The sequence below is a fragment of the Ambystoma mexicanum genome, chromosome 5q, assembly GCF_040938575.1.
Source record: "Ambystoma mexicanum isolate Mex_15411 chromosome 5q, UKY_AmexF1_1, whole genome shotgun sequence".
Classification (NCBI taxonomy): Eukaryota; Metazoa; Chordata; class Amphibia; order Caudata; family Ambystomatidae; genus Ambystoma; species Ambystoma mexicanum.
Window position 1 is genome coordinate 925741066 of NC_090933.1, and position 18830 is coordinate 925759895.

An 18830-nucleotide genomic window follows, 5' to 3' on the forward strand; every position below is an offset into this window, starting at 1 on the left:
GTGGGCACAGACAGACTGCGGTGTAGATAAGAGCGGTAAAAAGAGGAGAAGGGGAAACAGTACACAAATTAACCACATGGAACTCTTTGATGCAGGATCTATTCGACACGAGAGAAGAGGGAGACAGTGATGACCCCATAGGGACGGCAGATTAACGAGTAGGAATGTGATAACCGGCATAAGCTTCATGGCGAAACACCTCTGTAAAGAACTCTGCGGTAGACCCAACAAAGGTGATGGACATGAATGGTACAGTCGCCCGAGAACCCCGAAGCTGCGGGAGTACCGCAGGCTCGAGAAACATGCCAATGCGCCAGCGATGCTATGTCATGAGAGATTGTATGTTTTGTTGTCTTCTTGTTGTTTAAAACCAATAAAGAAATTTAAAAAAAAAAGATGATTATTCATTCTGTTTTATCGAACAGAGAATAAGCAGCTTTAATGTATATGGAGATTTGGGAGAATAACCAGGTTACTCACCATAGTGACCACCTTACTCCTAGTCCATAGTCCCCTTTCCTCCATACTTATGGGACATCTCTCCGTCCTGTAGGACGGGACCGGAGCACTTTGTAAAAAGCATCCAAATTTTTCCAAAAATGTGTCCTTCCTCTTTCTTGCGCGGGGCCCGGCACGCGGCCGTAACCCCGCCCACCTTGGCTCCGCCCTGTGCATCGGCCGATAGTCCTTTTCTATCGCCAGGTCAGAGACCTATTAGCAATAACAGAGGAACCTTATTAGAGGGGACGGCGGGCGGGAGTATGGAGGAAAGGGGACCATGGACTAGGAGTAAGGTGGTCACTACGGTGAGTAACCTGGTTTTACGCCTACGTTCCGTCCTCTTTCCTCCATACTTATGGGAGATTCCCAAGCACTCCTAACAGGAACTACGGGTGGATGGAAATACCCCTTACTGAAACAGGTTTTTCAGCACAGCCTGACCAAACTGGGCATCAGCTCTTGAGCTCATGTTGAGACAATAATGCTTACAAAAAGCAGAAGGGGAGGCCCAAGTAGCTGCCCTAGCGATGGACTCCCAGGGGACATATTTCTGAAAAGCAACCGTGGCTGCCTTGCCCCGCACCAGGTGTGCATGAATACCCTTAGGAGGTTTCAGCCCTTGGACGGTGAAAGACTCTGTGATGCAGGCGCCGATCCACCGAAAAATAGTCGCCTTAGACGCCTGCTTACCCTGAGGGTTACCGAAGGTCACAAAAAGTTGAGAAGAACTCCTAAGCTCGGAAGTCCTGTCCCAGTAGAACGTAAGAGCTCTTCTGACATCAAGACAGTGCAGAACCCTTTCAGCCTCTGAGGCAGGGTTCGGAAAAAAGACCGGTAGGGAGATTGACTGATTCAGATGGAATTCAGTTACCACCTTCGGTAGAAAGGCCGGGTTTGTCCGCAGGAAAGGATGCTCCACTGACAAGGCCTGGAGCTCACTCACTCTCCTCGCTGACGTAACGGCGACCAGAAAGTGTTGATATAGCCTTGTTACAAGAGCCCCACCTCACTAAGGAGAAGCTGGAGGTGGTCAGGAGAAAATGGAGGGGTAGTGTCATGGGGGCCACATATTTGACATATGCAAGAGGGGTAGTCACATGGGTGGCACCGCACGTGCCATTCCAGGTACTCAGTTTGACAATAGACCGAGAGGGCAAAAATGGTGGTGGTAACGGGACTCCTGGAGAACAGAGAGGTGCACATCATCAATTTGTACGCCCCCAACCATGATACGGCGGCTTACTTTAGGTCCCTATACAGTAAGATTAGCCCCCTGGCGGGTGGCGCGATAGTGTGGGGAGGGGACTTTAATTGTACCCTGAATCCTAGAATAGACAGGTCAGGTGACAAATCAGGGAAGCCAGCGCCAGCGGCTAAAGCGCTGGGGACAATGTTGGAAGACCTAGGCCTAGTGGATGTCTGGAGGAAGCTGCATCCATTGGATAGACAATACTCGCACTACACAGCACCACATGACTTGCACACGAGGCTAGACTATGGGCCTCATTACACGGTAGGCGGTAGCACCTTGGTCCATGCCGGTAAAATACCGGTACCGCCTTGGCGGAAAGGGGATTTACCGCCCCATTCCAAGGTTGGAGGGGCGGTAAATCCTCTTTCCGCCATTGCCCTTCCCCATTCCCATTTCTGCCCCATAGGGCTCTATGGAAATGGGGAAGGCGCTAATTACGGCACCGCAATTTTGCGGTGCCGTAATTAGCTCCGAGGTCCCTTAGCGGGTTGGATATTAACGCCTGCAAGAAGCAGGCGTTAAATCCTCCAACCCGCAAAGGGACCTCGTAGTACGGTGGTAAGGGTTAACGGTCACCGTTGCCATTAACGGTGACCGTTAACCCTTACCGCCGTCCGTGTAATGAGGCCCTATGTGTTTGCAGCGTCCGAGATATTGGGAGAAATTCGGGTATTATCCGATCACTCGCCTCTGGTCGTAGAGTGGCGATATCAACCCCCCAGGGCGTGCATCCCGACATGGAGACTCAGAACTGAGGCGTTACAAGACGCAGGGTTTCGAGAGGACCGGAGGGAGGCCATCGAGGAATATTTTGAAACTAACACGGGCAGTGTACGCTCGGCGGGTACAGTATGGGAGGCGTTTAAGGTGGTGGTGCGGGGGCGGGGGGTCGCTATATCGAAATCTAAAGGGCTCCAAGGGGGCATTGAACAGGAACTTCAGGAATCAGAAAGAGAGCTGGAGGGTCTCTTGCAAAATGAAGAGACAACCAGGGAGAACAGTGCTAAGATAAAAGACTTAGTTAACCTGCAGTGGACTCTGGGATAGATTATGCAAATTAAATTACAAGAAATACACAGAGAGACTACATGCAGGGGCGGGGGGATAAGCCGGGTAGATTACTGGCCTGGCTGTATAAGAGCGAGACACCTCCGCTCAGTGATTAGAGAGATCAGGGATGCGGAAGGCCGAACCCGTAACACCCACGAGGGGGTAAATGAGGAGTTCCTCAAGTATTATAGACAACTATACGAGGACACAGGGGAGGATATGAACCAAGACATACTGGGAACAATAGAGGAAATAGGGCTGCCCACCCTGGATGACCTAGAACGTGCGGACCTGGATGCCCCTGTTACCTCGGACGAGCTGGAAGTGGTGATCCAACATCTGCCCTCATCTAAGGCTCCTGTGTCAGATGAGTTGCCTACCGAGTTTTATAAGACATACAAGCAGGAGCTACTCCAGCCGTTGCTCGACATGTTTAATGAAGCCTACGAGCGGGGGAATTGCCGCCGTCCCTCCGCGAGGCAGTGATCATCCCACTTCTGAAACCAGGCAAGCCATCCATGGAGTGCAGGTCCTATAGACCCTTGTCCATGCTCGATCAGGACAGTAAAATACTCACGGCAGTATTAGCCAATAGGCTAAAGAGGGTGATTAGTAAGTTGATACACCCAGATCAGACGGGCTATGTCCCTGGTAGGAATATCACAGACAACCACAGGAGGCTGCACCATATCATTGATTACACCGGGAAAGACACGGGTGAGTTGGCTATCGTGTCGCTGGACGCAGTCAAAGCCTTTGACTCAGTTCGGTGGCCATGGTTGAAAGCGACCCTGAAAGGTTACGGAATGGGCCCTGGATACATCAGGTGGGTCCAGATGTTATATAGCACCCCGGTAGCGAGGGGATCCACAATTTCAGACAACTCAGCAGAGGGACCAGACAAGGATGCCCCTGGTCACCCATGTTATACATAATGGCGCTAGAGCCGCTGGCAATATGCTTGCGACAACAATAGGGGAGGTGGGGATTTGTACGATAAGTGGCATGCACCGGATATCGCTGTATGCAGATGATATGCTCCTCTATTTGCGCTACCCGGAGGAAAACCTGAAAATATGTACTGGAGGTGATGGATCGTTATGCCACCCTTTCGGGCATATCGGTGAACCCCGGGAAGTCTAGTTTGTTCCCCTTGGGAAGGTATAAGAGTGTCCCGTTGGAGGGCTGCCTATCCTGCAAATACCCTGGCAACCTGAGACATTTAGGTATCTCGGAGTGAACATTTACCACAGGACGGAAACAGAGCACGAACATAATACAGAGAAAGCGATCGAGGGAGTTAAAAATAGTATGGTGTTCTGGTCTAGATTACCCCCATCTATGATGGGGAGAGCAGCTCTGCTCAAAATGGTGGTCTTGCCCAGACTCTTACATTTTTTTGTAAATGTCCCGTATCTGATTCCCAGAAGTTTTTTCAAGAGACTTCATGGTATGTGCAGGAGCTTCATATGGGGCAACTCTAGGAACAGAGTAGCCCTGTGGAAACTACAGAACTCGTGTGACAGGGGGGGGGCATAAACTTGCCGAACTTTGAGCTTTATTATCTGGCGGGACAGCTGTTTGTGGCCAGGTGGTTGTCGTTAGAGGACTCGGCAGAAGCTAGACTTTTACAGGGCGACTTGGCTCCATACTTTCTGAGACGGTGTGGCTACAAAAGAGTAAACTGGTGGGAAGAGTGAGACTATTGGAGCTGGGTTGGGAGGTCTGGCGCAGGACGTGGAGAACGGTGGGTGATCCGGATCCGCTCTCCCAGCAGGTTCCGCTGGTGGCGCTGTGTGCAAACGACTCCCAATTGCTTGAAGTAGTCCGTAGATACTGGGAACCGATGGGCTTGGCCACCCTCGGGGATACATGGCAGGAGGGGGGAGGCATTGGAATTCCAGAGTTTGCAGGAGGAGACAGGGGTGCATAGAGGCCAATATATAACTACACCAGACTCACGAAACGGGTGAGGGAGAGGTGGCCTGAGACGGTGCTGGCGGAAGAACCTGATACCGCCCTGGAAACGATGTACAATGTTTCGGAGGGCGGGCACGAAATATCCAGGGTATACGAGCTCCTGAGAGCTAAGGCTGGGAAGGAACTGCTTCAACTGAGGCAGGACTGGGAGGAGGAGGTAGGAGGACCCGTGACAGAGGGGCAATGGGAGAGAGCTCAAAAGGTACCATAAAAAGGTGTCCCGGAATGCGAGACTCCAACAGATCCAGTTGTACGTCACCCATAGGGCTTATCTGACCCCTGGGAAAATAGCCAGATTTGGAGGCTCAGCCACACAGAAATGCCCCAGGTGCGGGGAGGTGAAAGCGGGGTTGCTACACATGTACTGGGCCTGTCCCGAGGTGCACAGATTCTGGGACGAAATAAAGACTAAGATGGCCGGTGGGGGAGTGGTGCTGGATGTGGGGTCGGCTTGAGCATGCATGCTCAGGATTTTTCCCAGGCCACGCAATCTTAAGCACATAAGCAAGATGAAGGATCTGGCTTACATCCTGGTCAAGCGCAGAATCGCAATGGGCTGGAAGGCGGCCCATAGACCCAGGGTGGAGACATGGTGGGCGGACCTCCCGAGATGGGCAGAAGCAGAATCAGTAGTATGGTTCGAAGCCGTTACCAGGGGAGGTGAGGAGGAAGTGGGCCCCCTGATAGCCTGCCGACAATTAGTGACCTCTATGGTAAACCCCCACCAGGTTTACCATGAAATAGAAGACTCAGACGAGTCTACAAGCATTGCGATTCCCGAAAACGCTCCCGTAGATGACACGGATGAGCCGGCTCAAGTTTATGGGGTGGGTGGTGAGAGGAAGGATAATAACACTGTATAAGGTGACGGTTTGATGGCGATTATGTACGTCCCGGAGAGCTCTATTGTTTGTTTGTTTAAAATAATTTTTAAAAATTTTAAAAAATTAAAAACATTTTTTAAATTGCTGGAACCACATCAACACGGCAGCTAAGAAAAATTGGGTCAAGGAAGCCAGCTCTAGTGATCAATTTAAGTCAATGCTAGGAAGCTGCTGGATGAGCAACAATGGCCTATCTGTTCCCATGAGCCAATATGCGCAAACCTCGCCACAATCCTTTGCCACAACTCCAAACCCGAGACATAAATCACACTTCGTCTCCTACACTATGACTAGGCTCATTCACTGTCATCGACCAGGCATGAACCAAGCTCTAAGACCAGGAGATGTTTATCCCCATCTATCTATATAGAAATGAATACCCTTGACTGAAGACAAGAGTCCTAATAGCACTTATGTACTTCACCAGGACTGCGCTTCATCCTTATAAATCCTCCAAAAGTGCATTGCGTTATCAGTCCATGAGATGTCATCCTCTGTTAATCTTACTAATCTGTGAATTAATGCGCAGCACTACAAACTCAGAGCTTAGTAGCACTTAAGTTTCTAAGATTATGACTGGGCCAGATCTGGTCATCCGCCAAGTATACAAGGTGGTCTTCTGATCAAGTCATGCCACCCTGATCTGCCTGGGAATTGATGCCATGAACTCAATATCAACTATGTATTGGTTGGACTTGCTCCTTTGTCTATTGCGGACATACACTACGCTCCAATCAGATGCTCTCTAGCACTCGCAAGGGACAATGATGAAGTATAATTCCACAATTCAAACCATAAACTACAACAGGAATACCCATTGACTCGCTATAAACAATAACCTGGGAAAAAGGACCCACTAGCAGTTATGAGCCAGCTTGGACTGACTGTTCCACCTCAAGGGAATATGCTCTGAATCAGGCAAGGAATCTAGAAAGGCGAGTTCCTGCAATTGATATCAAGGTGCTGCCACCTGTAATCAATACTCTAACTGCACACCAGATCAGGAACACTAACCCCCACTGCATGCAACAAGGCCAGTCAGACCCACCACAAACCGATCTGTTGCTGGACCTCGGGTTCACCGAGTACCAGTCTTCTTCCCTAGGATGTACTCTTATGCCCGATAGAACAGAACTGAAGTAAACGCACAGTGAGAAAGAGTCATCCTACCGATTAACACCCATCGCTCAATTAACCGGTCACGCAGAAAGCCATGCAGAAAGCCGCTCAGAGGACGTCCCCCTCCGGCACCCCAATACGTCTCTCCCTTCTGAACACCCAATCCATTAGGCAGCATGGGGTTGAAGGCGAGGACTTACAAACTCTGATCCCGACTTTCTCGCCATCACCGAGTCCTGGTTTAGTGTCTACTCCATCAGACGCCACCCTAGCGATCCCTCCCAACTACCAGATTCTTCTGGTTAATCGTGGGAACAAAAAAAAAGGGGGGGGGGGTTGCACTACTGTTTAAAGCCCAGATTCACTGCCACCTCTCGCCTCACGACTCTCCCGATGAATGCGAAAGTCTGGTACGAATCAACAACAATGTTTCTCTCACCATCGTGGTCATCTATAGACCCCCCTGTTTGAGAAACAAGTTCTGAATCTTTTTAATAGAATTACTGAAGTGCACTCACCGATTATCGTTGTGGGAGACTACCATCTATGGGCCAATGTATCCACAGATAGTTGCGTCATCCCTACTTTCTGCTCTGGATCCTATAGGGTTCTCCCAATGGGTTGAGAGGGGGGGGGGTTCGAGGGGGAGCGGGAAGACATCCTTGACTGGGTACTGTCTCATCAGTTTCCCCATCGCCTAGCAATCCGTTACCCCGCACCCCTGGTCCAATCATCTCCTGACCATCACCACCTCCCATGCGTCTCCAAGAGTGGATGCCACCCAGAGGCCATCTATCAAAGCCAGAAATTGGAAAAGCATTGCCACCTGTAAATTGTCCCGTGTTCTTGGCATCAGATTAGAGGACTATTACACTGCATCCGATCTAGCCTCTCATCGACGCACTGAAGACCATCAACACCCTTGCCCCTGTTACAAGCAGATGTGTGAAAAACCCACAATCATAGCTGGTTCAATGAAGCCATACTGAACCTCAGACACATCAAGAGGTCCACTGAACAAGCTTGGCAGAAATGTCCTTCACCTGCCACGCTGGACTCCTATAAAAACTTTGAGTGAAGAACCTTTGGGCCGCAATTGTGCAATAAAAACCTGCCATCATTAACAGGATAACACAGGCGAAATCAAGCTCAAAAGGAGCCAATTAAAATCGTGAGAATTAAAGGGCAAACCCTGTATCAAATCCGTCCCTTCAAATGACTCCACTTGGTGCCAAGGAATTCATACCTTCATCTCCAAAGTAACATCACATCTACAATCAAAGGGACTCCTCTAGTCTCACAGGGGGCTCCTCTAAGATGACAGGACATTCCACCTCCATCCGTGTTAAAACGCGACCAGTCTTCCATTTCTCTCAGAGCGCTGACCTTGAAAATACCCAGATTGTTACCAGCATGAAGCCCACCTCATTCAAGGGTGACACCTGCCTGTCCAGGCTACTAATAGGCTGCCTCGATGTCCTAGGACTATGGGTGACTAAATTGGTTAACCTCTCTTTTTCTGTGTCCCGCTTTGTCTTAAAGAGGCCTGGATCACCCTCCCCCCCTACTTAAGAAGGATAATCTTGAGCCCTTGATCGCAAAAAACTACTGTTCCATCACTAATGTGCCCTTCCTTCTCAAAATCATGGATCGGGTGGCATAACTCCAATTCCAGAAATTAGTTGGAGAACAGCATTTTGGGACCACAGCAATCAAGCTTTAGAGACAGGCATGGCACTGAGACTGCCATGCTCGATTTAAAATCCATTCTCTCCAGCATCGACCAGGGCCACCCTGCCCCCCTGATGTTGCTTGATCTCTCTGCCGCCTTTGACCTGGTCGACCATGCCCTCTTGGTGACCAAGTTAGAGTCCTTGGTGGGCTGCTCCGGGATGGCAGCACAGTGGGTGGCCTCCTTTCTGGGACCCAACAATACCAGAGTTGCTATCAATGACATTAGCCCACCACCAGCACTTATTAACTGTGGTGTCCCACAGGGCTCGTGCCTTTTGCCCACTCTCCAACATTTACATCCTGCCACTGCTGGGGCTTAGACAACCTGGGCGTCCTTTATATCAACTGCGCAGATGATACCCAGGTTGTCCTAAAGCTCTGAGGCACCCACTCCTTAGACACACTGGCCATTAAGAATCTATTCTACCATCCAGTCTTGGATGATAACCAACTCCTTAGCTCTAAATTCCGAAATAACAGAGCTTCTAGTTTTTGCCTCCGGCCATATGCTTAAAAAAAAACTTGCCTCAGAGTACAAAAATGTTCTCATCACCAACATCACCATCCCAGTGGCCAAGAGCGTAAAGACCCTGTGTGCTCTCTTGGATGCCGAACTGACAATGAGACAGCATGTTGCCCAGATCCAGGCTTCCTTCGGCTTTATTAACAAGCTGCTTAATCATATTTGCCCTTTTCCTTCACACAAACATCTCCATTAGCCTCAACCTTTGTAAACTTGCTGCTGGATTATCATAACAGTCTACTGTCCGGTACACCGCCCAATCCAAGCTCTCAGCTTTATAAGTGACCCAAAACGGGGCTGTGCGAGCAACTTTGGGTCTCTCTAGATGAGATCATACTACCCATGGGGAGTTGCACTGGCTGCCCATGAAGCATTGCGTCTCCCACAAGATCCTGACTCTGATCCACAAGGGTCTGGCTTATGAGGCCCAAACATATCTTGGGGGGCACCTGAAGTCCCATCAGCCATCCCGCAAACTCAGGTCCCTTGATAGATTTGTAGGCACATGTTTTGGATGTTCCAGAACTTCCTCCCACTTGATCTAAGAAAAGTCCAAACGACAGACGAGTTCAAAAAAGGCTGAAGACATTCCTATTCAACAGCCCTTCTAGCTAAGCACAGATTTCCTGCCATACACTGCCACTGACCTCCCCCTGTTGTTGTTTGTCTTGTATTGTCTTATGTGCGCCCTGCAGCCAAGCTGGCGCATTACAAATATTAAAATAAATAAGCAACCGCAGTCTCAACGAGCCACAGGGATGACCATAGCCACTGATGCTGGATCTTGGGTACACTAAACACCAGTCCTCGAATCTAGTTAGTCCTCGTAAATCCGAAAGAACAGAACTAAATTTAACTACACAACGAGAAGGTATCATCCAATAAACAATGGCAGACTCAACAAGATACAGGGATGAACATAAACCTGAAATTCGCTTAACCCAATAAATATTAATAGGGCAACTCAACACTGATGACACTGCCAAGCACGGAAAGACAACCTCAAGCCTGGTAATCGGAACAAACTCCACACTAGACAGATGTCTCTTGGAGAACTAATGCTCCGAAGCTCTAGAATAGATACAGACAGCTCAGAAGGCACTGAAAGGTGTAATCAGGAATAGGGGTCTCCTGCCCATCAAAACAAACACTCATACATACTGATATGCTCACCATCTCCTCTATGCAGCTATACCCCTCAATCAATTTCGGCCTAGCTGCACATATACCTACACACCACCATGAACACCTCAACAGTGTTTAGAACGCAGCTATACCCCACGAAAATAATCGGCCTAGCGGCACACAATCTCATACACAAGCACCGCCACTGCCAGAATGTAGACTCCGGGGTCAACTGCCTTGCTACACACATTCTACTGATCTCACAATCATCACACCATGCCTAGCATTAGAACGCAGCTACACACTACGTAAACTGCATTGGCTGCACACATACTGAGTGCACCCAAGCTCTATTTACTATTCTGTCGGCGTTCAACCCCCAGCACTTTGAGATCAGATCAACGGTACATAAGGCGCTATACAAACGCACAATAACATGTATCTTCCAAGTGCTTATGCATGAGGCATACCATCTACAGGAAGAGGGGACAGACTCAATCCGAAAAAGTAACCACACTTACATTGTATAAATGCAGACCAGCAGTGACCCTGAAAAAAAATATTTTTGTCCTAAACAAACAAACACACACACTCATTACAGTAACCCCTCTGAAACGGCCCTCAGCGACACCCCTCCTAGCCCCCCACCTGTCTTCTCCATCTGTTGGCCATGTATTTGAATGAAAATATCGAAGGTGCCTCACTGCACAAAGCTGGCACTCCCTTCTGTGCCCGTACGACTAGTGTAATTTCATCCACATACCGTGACAGGTGCCTTCCGGCTCTCGGAGGATGCATCAAGCCCAACAGATTATGTGTCTTGCATGCAGAAGCTGTTTTCATAAGGTACATCTGCTCGTAGGATAAGAAGAAGGAAAATGAAAAAATAATAGAGGGGGGGGCTGGAGTACAGATAATCTTAGGCCTGAATGGTGGGATCGCATCTAAGCACCATCAGGTCCTGAGAGAAAAGGAGAACTAAGAGCACCCCAGTATTCCAGCAGAAGGTATTCTTCGCAGCTAGGACATCTTCATAGTAATTCATGTGATGTTTGTTTCAATTGATGCAGGGGACTATAGCGCCTGGAGTGCAGTTGTGAGATCCCTTAGTGGTACCAGTCTCCTCATGGGTAGGAGTAACTGAAAATTAATCCTTGCAAGCCTTCCCAATAACTGGTCGCTTTGAGATACCTTTAGATCTCTGAAGGCTTCAATTTCTGCTCACTGGGTTCATAGCAGAGTGGGCCAATACTGCGTTGAATAGCCATAAAAGAAACTAAAAGGATGTGGTCCACAGACATGTTTTCATCTTTTTTTCGCACAAGGAGTGGAGATGCCAACAAAGTCGATCATATCCTTCGAAGGTGAATGTGCATCAGGATTGTTGGATGGATAGGGCAATCTGCTCAATCACCCTATTCCATTTTGAAATTGGATAGGGCACTGTCCCTTTGACTGGAAGTGGAATTTGTGGAAGCTTCCACAGCGGCTGGATGTGCTATTCTCTGTAGTAGAGGACACCAAGAACTGTGTGGCAATAACAGGGTAACAAGAACGATCACCGACTTCTCGTCTGATCTAGATGATAACCTTGACTGCCAGCAGCCTGGGCGGAAGTATATAGAGAAGCACTTTGGCAAGGATTTGTTTTTCGATTTCTTGCCTGGCATGTCACAGTTACCACTGAAGGTGAACGTGCAACGAGTTAGTCCCAGCAGCACAGGCCTCAAGCATTGTTCAATGCATTTTGTACCTGGATCCCTCTGATCAGCAGCCCCAGGTGTGGCATAGGCTTGTCAGGATCATCCTCCCAGTTTATGGCCCACTTCCCTCAGGAAGACCATAGTATGGAGCTTACACGTGAACATGGTCCTACCTTCCTGTTCCCCAGTGCTGTAAATGGAAATTAACTGTGGGATCCCACCAGCAACGGCGGGAGGGAATAAGGGGTTTTTCTCAGCACGCCCTCCATAAATTTACATTTCATGAGACAAATTATTAGGAGACGCGTCTTCTATAATGTTGCAAGCAAATGAGAAAAGGTGTACATCTTTGTAAGGATGTACGTCGATATTTTCTACAGAGTAAAACCCTAACATGAGTATTCTGTTCCAACCAGACGTTTGAATAGTCTAGCAGCTAAATCACTCGACTTTGGTCTACATGACAAGACTTTGAATCCCGCTCCCAGCAACAAAAGCAGATCACTTACGTTAATGGGTACAAGTTGTTTTCCCAGATCCAAGACCTGGGGATTCATTTTTTGCCAGCTCTAGGATCTGGGAAAATCTGGCCCAAAGACCAGCGTTGCTGGTCCCTAATCCATGTTTGGCGACTAAATGTTGAAGTACCAAGAGTCTGGCAACCTGCCCAGCAGCCCCAGCCCAGTTGACAGAAAAATAGGCAGAGGAATATTTATACCTATTCCAAGGGAGTGGGAAAGAAGAATAAATATCTACAGTCAGTTGGGTGGTGTACTGGGACGTGAGGAGGACATGTGGGTAATAGCTTAATTGTAGCCATCATACAGGTTCTGCTGAAATAAAAATGCCCGAGTGTGCCATGTGCCACTTTATTTCTAAGCAATACAGCCCTGTATTACATTACTTTTCTCGTTTACCCATTTCCTTCTTTTGAAGAGAAAACGTAAAGACTATTAAAGTAACAGGTTGTTTTGGTAGTAAAGACCAGTAGCAACGTGAGTACATTTCATTGGGATCATTTATAGAAAATGCATAATACATATTGTTAAATACATCTAAATTTGTGGGACCAGGACTGCCTTTACAAAAAGGTCCAAGTGGCTCTGCGATACCGCTTCCTCTTTGAGCTCGGGTCCCTAACTTCTGTGACAACAGACCAAAGTGATCACCAACAAAGATCCAGCCCCACATGCGTACAACTTAAACACGGGTGACTGGCTCGAATGACAATAAGCAATTAGTCCCCGTGGAATCTTCCACAGTGACTAGGTTACCAGCAGTTGGAACTTGACAGTCCCCATCAATGTAAAGGCGCGGACATAAAAAAGCCAGAGCAAGGTGTAACAAGTGTAGCGGAGTTAAGACTAATGAACAGTCCAGAAAAAAAGCGCGTACAGGCAGAACAAGCGCACAAGACATAGCCAAGAGTATGGAGCGGTGGAACAACAACACATGTAGGCTTGGGGCAACAGAGGAAGCTCTTAGAGCAGAGAGGTTGAAGCGATTGCAGCAGCAATGGCATGGTGTGTTGTTATTGTGATTTATTCCGCACCACTGCCATTAGCCTAGTCTCCTGGGTAGCAGGGGCGGCACAGGCAGTGAGAGGGAATAGCGCAGCACTTAAGAGATGCATTAGGTGATGGCGCAGAGTGTGTGGCAGAGGGTGCTATGAGAGAATATGTTAGAAAAGTGGTGCCACTGAGAGTATCCCATGAAGGGCGAAGCCAGTTGTAGGTAAAGGAAGGGGGCAAACAGGAAAGTGGTGCAGTTTGAAGTGAACGTAGGCTCAACAGCAAAAAAACAAAATCAACAGGTTGGTAAATTCAGAGGGCACGACAGTATATGAATGAGGTTAACTGGTAGGACAGTGCCCTATTGACGCCTGCATCGCAGACCACCCTGCCCTGTATATGACAAATAATAGTATGCAACAGCAGGCGTTGCCAAACTGTTCAGGCGGGGGCTACCACGGAAGTAAAAGGAGCCCCTGGGCCTGGGGATTAACCGCACCAGCATAGCTGCCTGTGCACCAACCTCCGCGGGAGCACACCGCCCTTCCCGGGAGTTGCTCACCTCCAGTACAGAAAAGCAGACCCTCCCTGCGAACCACTTAAGCAGCAACCTGCAACGGGCCGACAGCGTCAAATTAGGGGAAGGAGGGGTTGGGGAGGGTGTTGTGCGTCTCTCTGCCCCTCTTCCTGCTCCTCCTCTGCTACTCCCCGCCTCCCGCCTCCTCCTACATAGCGAGCGCAGGAGGCGACGTGCGAACTCAGAGTAGTCAACTGCGACACTGCACAGCGCTCTCGAAAGCAACACCTAGCAGCCATCTTAGACAGTGGTGGTAGTTATAAGAAGCACTGAGGTAGCAACAAAAAACATTTTTTGGTAAGTAAAAAAAAAGAATAATATGCAAAACGGAACACGAATATTAAGAAGAGTCGGTGCTTTACAGATATTCAAGACTCTACAAGTATTCAAGTTAAAATTGATAGTTCACTGCACGTTTGGAAAAAACATTCTTACTCTACGAAAATTAAAACAACTGAGCCAGGCCCTCTTTAGGCCCGATTTATCCTACAGTAGCGACTAGTTCCCATCCGAAAAAAGGATCCTAGAAATGGCCCGCCCACTATTCTTCAAGTGACTCTGATGTCATCCGTGTGATTTTCGGAGCAGTGATGAAGCGGTTCCGGAGCACGTTCAGTGAGCGGGCCGGTACGGGTGGGCACCTTGAACGATCTGGCTGCCGGTGCAAGTGCAACCGCACCTTGCCAGCCTTTTGTTTGCAGCGGATGGGGTGGGCATTTTCATTGGGATGCTGGGAATGTTTCTACGAGACCAGAGCGCCCTGAGCGGCAAGGCTGTGGCTGCCAGGCTGCACGGATAGCAGCAAACCGTGATTCTCTTGGCTGGTTGTAAATACAGTTGTCTTCCGGATACCGTGAACGTTCCTGCAAGACAACTGATTTCGATAGGGGAGCGGGAAATTACATTTACTTTAAAAATCATGCTCAGCTATTCAACATGAAGGGTATGGAGGGCTAAGATAAAGAACAGGGAGACAGTGTATGATGGTGTTTAACTGATGGGGGCTAATGGAGTGATTTAATGTTTCATGAGGTGTGAATATTGGGATGGGTGGTTTTAGAGGGGGTTGGCTGAGCTATCTGCGTGTGATTCGGGATTGGCACACAGGCATCTGTTGCGAGGGGGAAGGGGCATCTTGCTATTTGGAGGGAGGGTGGGGCATTATGGTATTGGATTAGAGGAAGAGATTGGGCACCTTGGTGGGGTCTGAAGGGTTGGATAGGGGCATGCTGGTGTCGGTCTGGCGGGATGGGGCACATTTGTGTAGATCTGGAGAAAGGGGGCACATTGGTGTGGGTCTGGGGGGATGGATAGGACATAGTGGTGTGGGTCTGGGGGAGGGATAGGGACAGTGGTGTGGGGTTGGGGTACATTGGTGTGGGTCTGGTGAGGGATGAAGGACGGGTGTGTTTCTGGAGGGAGAGATGGGGCACAGTGGGTCTGGAGGATAGCATAGGTCATCTAGGTGTGGGTTGGGAAGTTGGATGGGGCATCTTGGTGTGGCTCTGGAGGGAGGTGGTGGGGGAACATTGGTGTGGATCTGGGCGGAGGGATGGTGCAGATGGGTGTCTTCCTGGAGGGAGAGATGGGGCACAGTGGGTCTGGAGGGTGGCATGGGTCATCTTGGTGTGGGTTGGGAAGTGGGACAGGGCATCTTGGTGTGGCTCTGGAGGGAGGTGGTGGGGGCACATTGGTGTGGATCTGGGCGGAGGGATGGTGCACATGGGTGTGTTTCTGGAGGGAGTGATGGGTCGCAGTGGGTCTGGAGGGTGGCATGGGTCATCTATGTGTGGGTTGGGAAGTTGGATGGGGCCTCTTGGTGTGGCTCTGGAGGGAGGTAGTGGGGGCACAGTGGTGTGAACCTGGGCAGAGGGATGGTGCACATGGGTGTGTTTCTGGAGGGAGATATGGGGCACATTGGGTCTGGAGGGTGGCATGGGTCATCTAGGTGTGGGTTGGGAAGTGGGACGGGGCATCTTGGTGTGGCTCTGGAGGGAGGTGGTGGGGGCACATTTGTGTGTCTCTGGGGGGAGGTGGTGGGGGCACATTGGTGTGGATCTGGGCGGAGGGATGGTGCACATGGGTGTGTTTCTGGAGGGAGTGATGGGTCACAGTGGGTCTGGAGGGTGGCATGGGTCATCTAGGTGTGGGTTGGGAAGTTGGACGGGGCCTCTTGGTGTGGCCCTGGAGGGAGGTAGTGGGGGCACAGTGGTGTGGACCTGGGCGGAGGGATGGTGCACATGGGTGTGTTTCTGGAGGGAGAGATGGGGCACATTGGGTCTGGAGGGTGGCATGGGTCATCTAGGTGTGGGTTGGGAAGTGGGACGGGGCATCTTGGTGTGGCTCTGGAGGGAGGTGGTGGGGGCACATTGTGGCTCTGGAGGGAGGTGGTGGTGGCACATTCGTGTGGATCTGGGCGGACGGATGGTACACATGGGTGTGTTTTGAGAGGGAGAGATGAGGCACAGTGGGTCTGGAGGGTAGCATAGGTCATCTAGGTGTGGGTTGGGAAGTTGGATGGGGCATCTTGGTGTGGCTCAGGAGGGATGTGGTGGGGGCACATTGGTGTGGCTTTGGAGGGAGGTGGTGGGGGCACATTGGTGTGGCTCTGGAGGGAGGTGGTGGGGCCATATTGGTATGCCCCTGGAGAGGTGGTGGGGGCACATTGGTGTGGATCTGGGCTGAGGGATGGTGCACATGGGTGTGTTTCCGGAGGGAGAGATGGGGCACAGTGGCTCTGGAGGGTGGCATGGGTCATCTAGGTGTGGGTTGGGAAGTTGGACGGGGCATCTTGGTGTGGCTCTGGAGGGAGGTGGTGGGGGCACATTGGTGTGGCTCTGGAAGGAGGTGGTGGGGGCACATTGGTGCGGCTCTGGAGGGAGGTGGGGGCACATTGGTGTGGTTCTGGAGGGAGGTGGTGGGGGGACATTGGTGTGGCTCTGGAGGGAGGTGGTGGGGGCACATGGGTGTGGATCTGGAGGGAGAACTGGGGCACAGTGGGTCTGGAGGGTGGCATGGGTCATCTAGGTGTGGGTTGGGAAGTTGGATGGGGCATCTTGGTGTGGCTCTGGAGGGAGGTGGGGGCACATTGGTGTGGTTTTGGAGGGAGGTGGTGGGGGCACATTGGTGTGGATCTGGAGGGAGGTGGTGGGGGACATGGGTGTGGTTCTGGAGGGAGGTGGTGGGGGCACATTGGTGTGGATCTGGAGGGAGGTGGTGGGGGGACATGGGTGTGGTTCTGGAGGGAGGTGGTGGGGGCACATTGGTGTGGATCTGGAGGGAGGTGGTGGGGGGACATGGGTGTGGTTCTGGAGGGAGGTGGTGGGGGGACATTGGTGTGGCTCTGGAGGGAGGTGGTGGGGGCATATGGGAGTGGCTCTGGAGGGAGAAATGGGGCACAGTGGGTCTGGAGGGTGGCATGGGTCATCTAGGTGTGGGTTGGGAAGTTGGATGGGGCATCTTGGTGTGGCTCTGGAGGGAGGTGGTGGGGGCACATTGGTGTGGCTCTGGAGGGAGGTGGTGGGGGCACATTGGTGTGGATCTGGGTGGAGGGATGGTGCACAGTGGTTCTGGGGGTGGCATGGGTCCTCTAGGTGTGGGTTGAGAAGTGGGACGGGACATCTTGGTGTGGCTCTGGAGGGAGGTGGTGGGGGCACATTGGTGTGGATTTGGTGGGAGGGACAGGGACATTGGTCTGGGGAGGGATGGCCGCATATTGGTGTGGGTCTGGAAGGAGGGGATGGGGCACATTGGTGTGGGTCTGGGCAGATGGGGGCATACTAGAATGAGTTGTTTTAGAGGGGGTTGCTGGGGCCATCTGCATGTGATTCAGGATCGGCACATGGGCATCTGACGCAAGGGGAAGGGGCATCTTGCTATGTAGATGGAGGATGGGGCATTATTTTTTTTAAATTAAAATGTTTTGTCTGATTTTACAAACTTTTCATTTTTTTTTTTTACTTTTTTTTTAAAGGAAAGCATTATTCGCTTACGTTTCACTCGTTCAGCTTGTTTTCTTTGTTGATTTCCAGCCAGAATTTGATTATTGTCAAAATTAGACGTTTGTCTTGTCCTCTTAATAAATTGTCCCGTCTTTCTTGAGTTGGCAATTGTTTATGCGATATCCCAAAGTAGTCTCTATACAAGGATCTTTGATTCTTCAGTGCCGGGCAGATCATGATCAAATGAAATAGAGTTTCTGTAATGTTTATTGCTTTACAAAAGCGGCAATCAGAAGTTACTTTGTTTGATTTGTCCGTCATTGCTTGATATTCCCGGGTCGGTAAAATGTTAAACCGGAAACATAGAAACAGATCACGTATGTTACGGTCTGGGAAATAGTTTAAGTAACCTGGCAACTCATTGAGAGCTCTTATATCAGTTTCACATTTTAAATATCGTTTGTATTTACTTTGTTCAGCGATGGTTTTGATCCAGTCATTGGTCTGTATTTTACGCTTTGCATATTGTGGCCTGTTGATCAGCATTTCCTCAGAGATATCTTCAGCTTGATTTCAGAAGTCCATTTGGTCAGGCCTGTGATAAAAAAATGCTGAATTATTTTCTTTTAGGATTTCCAGCGATGGTATTTTGGTTTTGTAACGCTCACCTGGTTCCCACGGAGGCGCGGGCGTGGTCTGGGCGGCAGTGGTCTCTTCGAAGGAGATGTTCAGCACCCTGAAGATGGAGTGGGCTGGGTTCCCAAATCTGGCTTGTCTGGCTCAGAAGAATACCCTTCTGTGAGCGAAAAGGAAGGGTTAATACTCTGCGGGTTTTGTGTAGATCTCCCGTTCCCCTTCTCACCCTCCTTGCAACCCTTCTGTAATTCCCTGTGGAGACTCACCTTAGGGATTGAAAAGGCGAGCTCTCCA

General features: G+C 50.0%; 1 protein-coding gene across 3 annotated transcripts in view; it reads right to left on the reverse strand.

Annotated features, from left to right (window-relative positions):
• RNF19A (ring finger protein 19A, RBR E3 ubiquitin protein ligase) overlaps positions 1 to 14189 on the reverse strand; it is a 970824-nt gene extending 956635 nt beyond the window's left edge. The window contains exon 1 of one of the 3 annotated variants that reach the window (XM_069621438.1): positions 13945 to 14189. The gene's annotated coding sequence lies outside the window, so the exon portion shown is untranslated. Of the gene's footprint in view, positions 1 to 13905 lie in introns of all 3 variants that reach the window. The other 2 variants (XM_069621436.1, XM_069621437.1) reach the window with 2 other exon arrangements.
• Positions 14190 to 18830: the final 4641 nt, after the last annotated feature.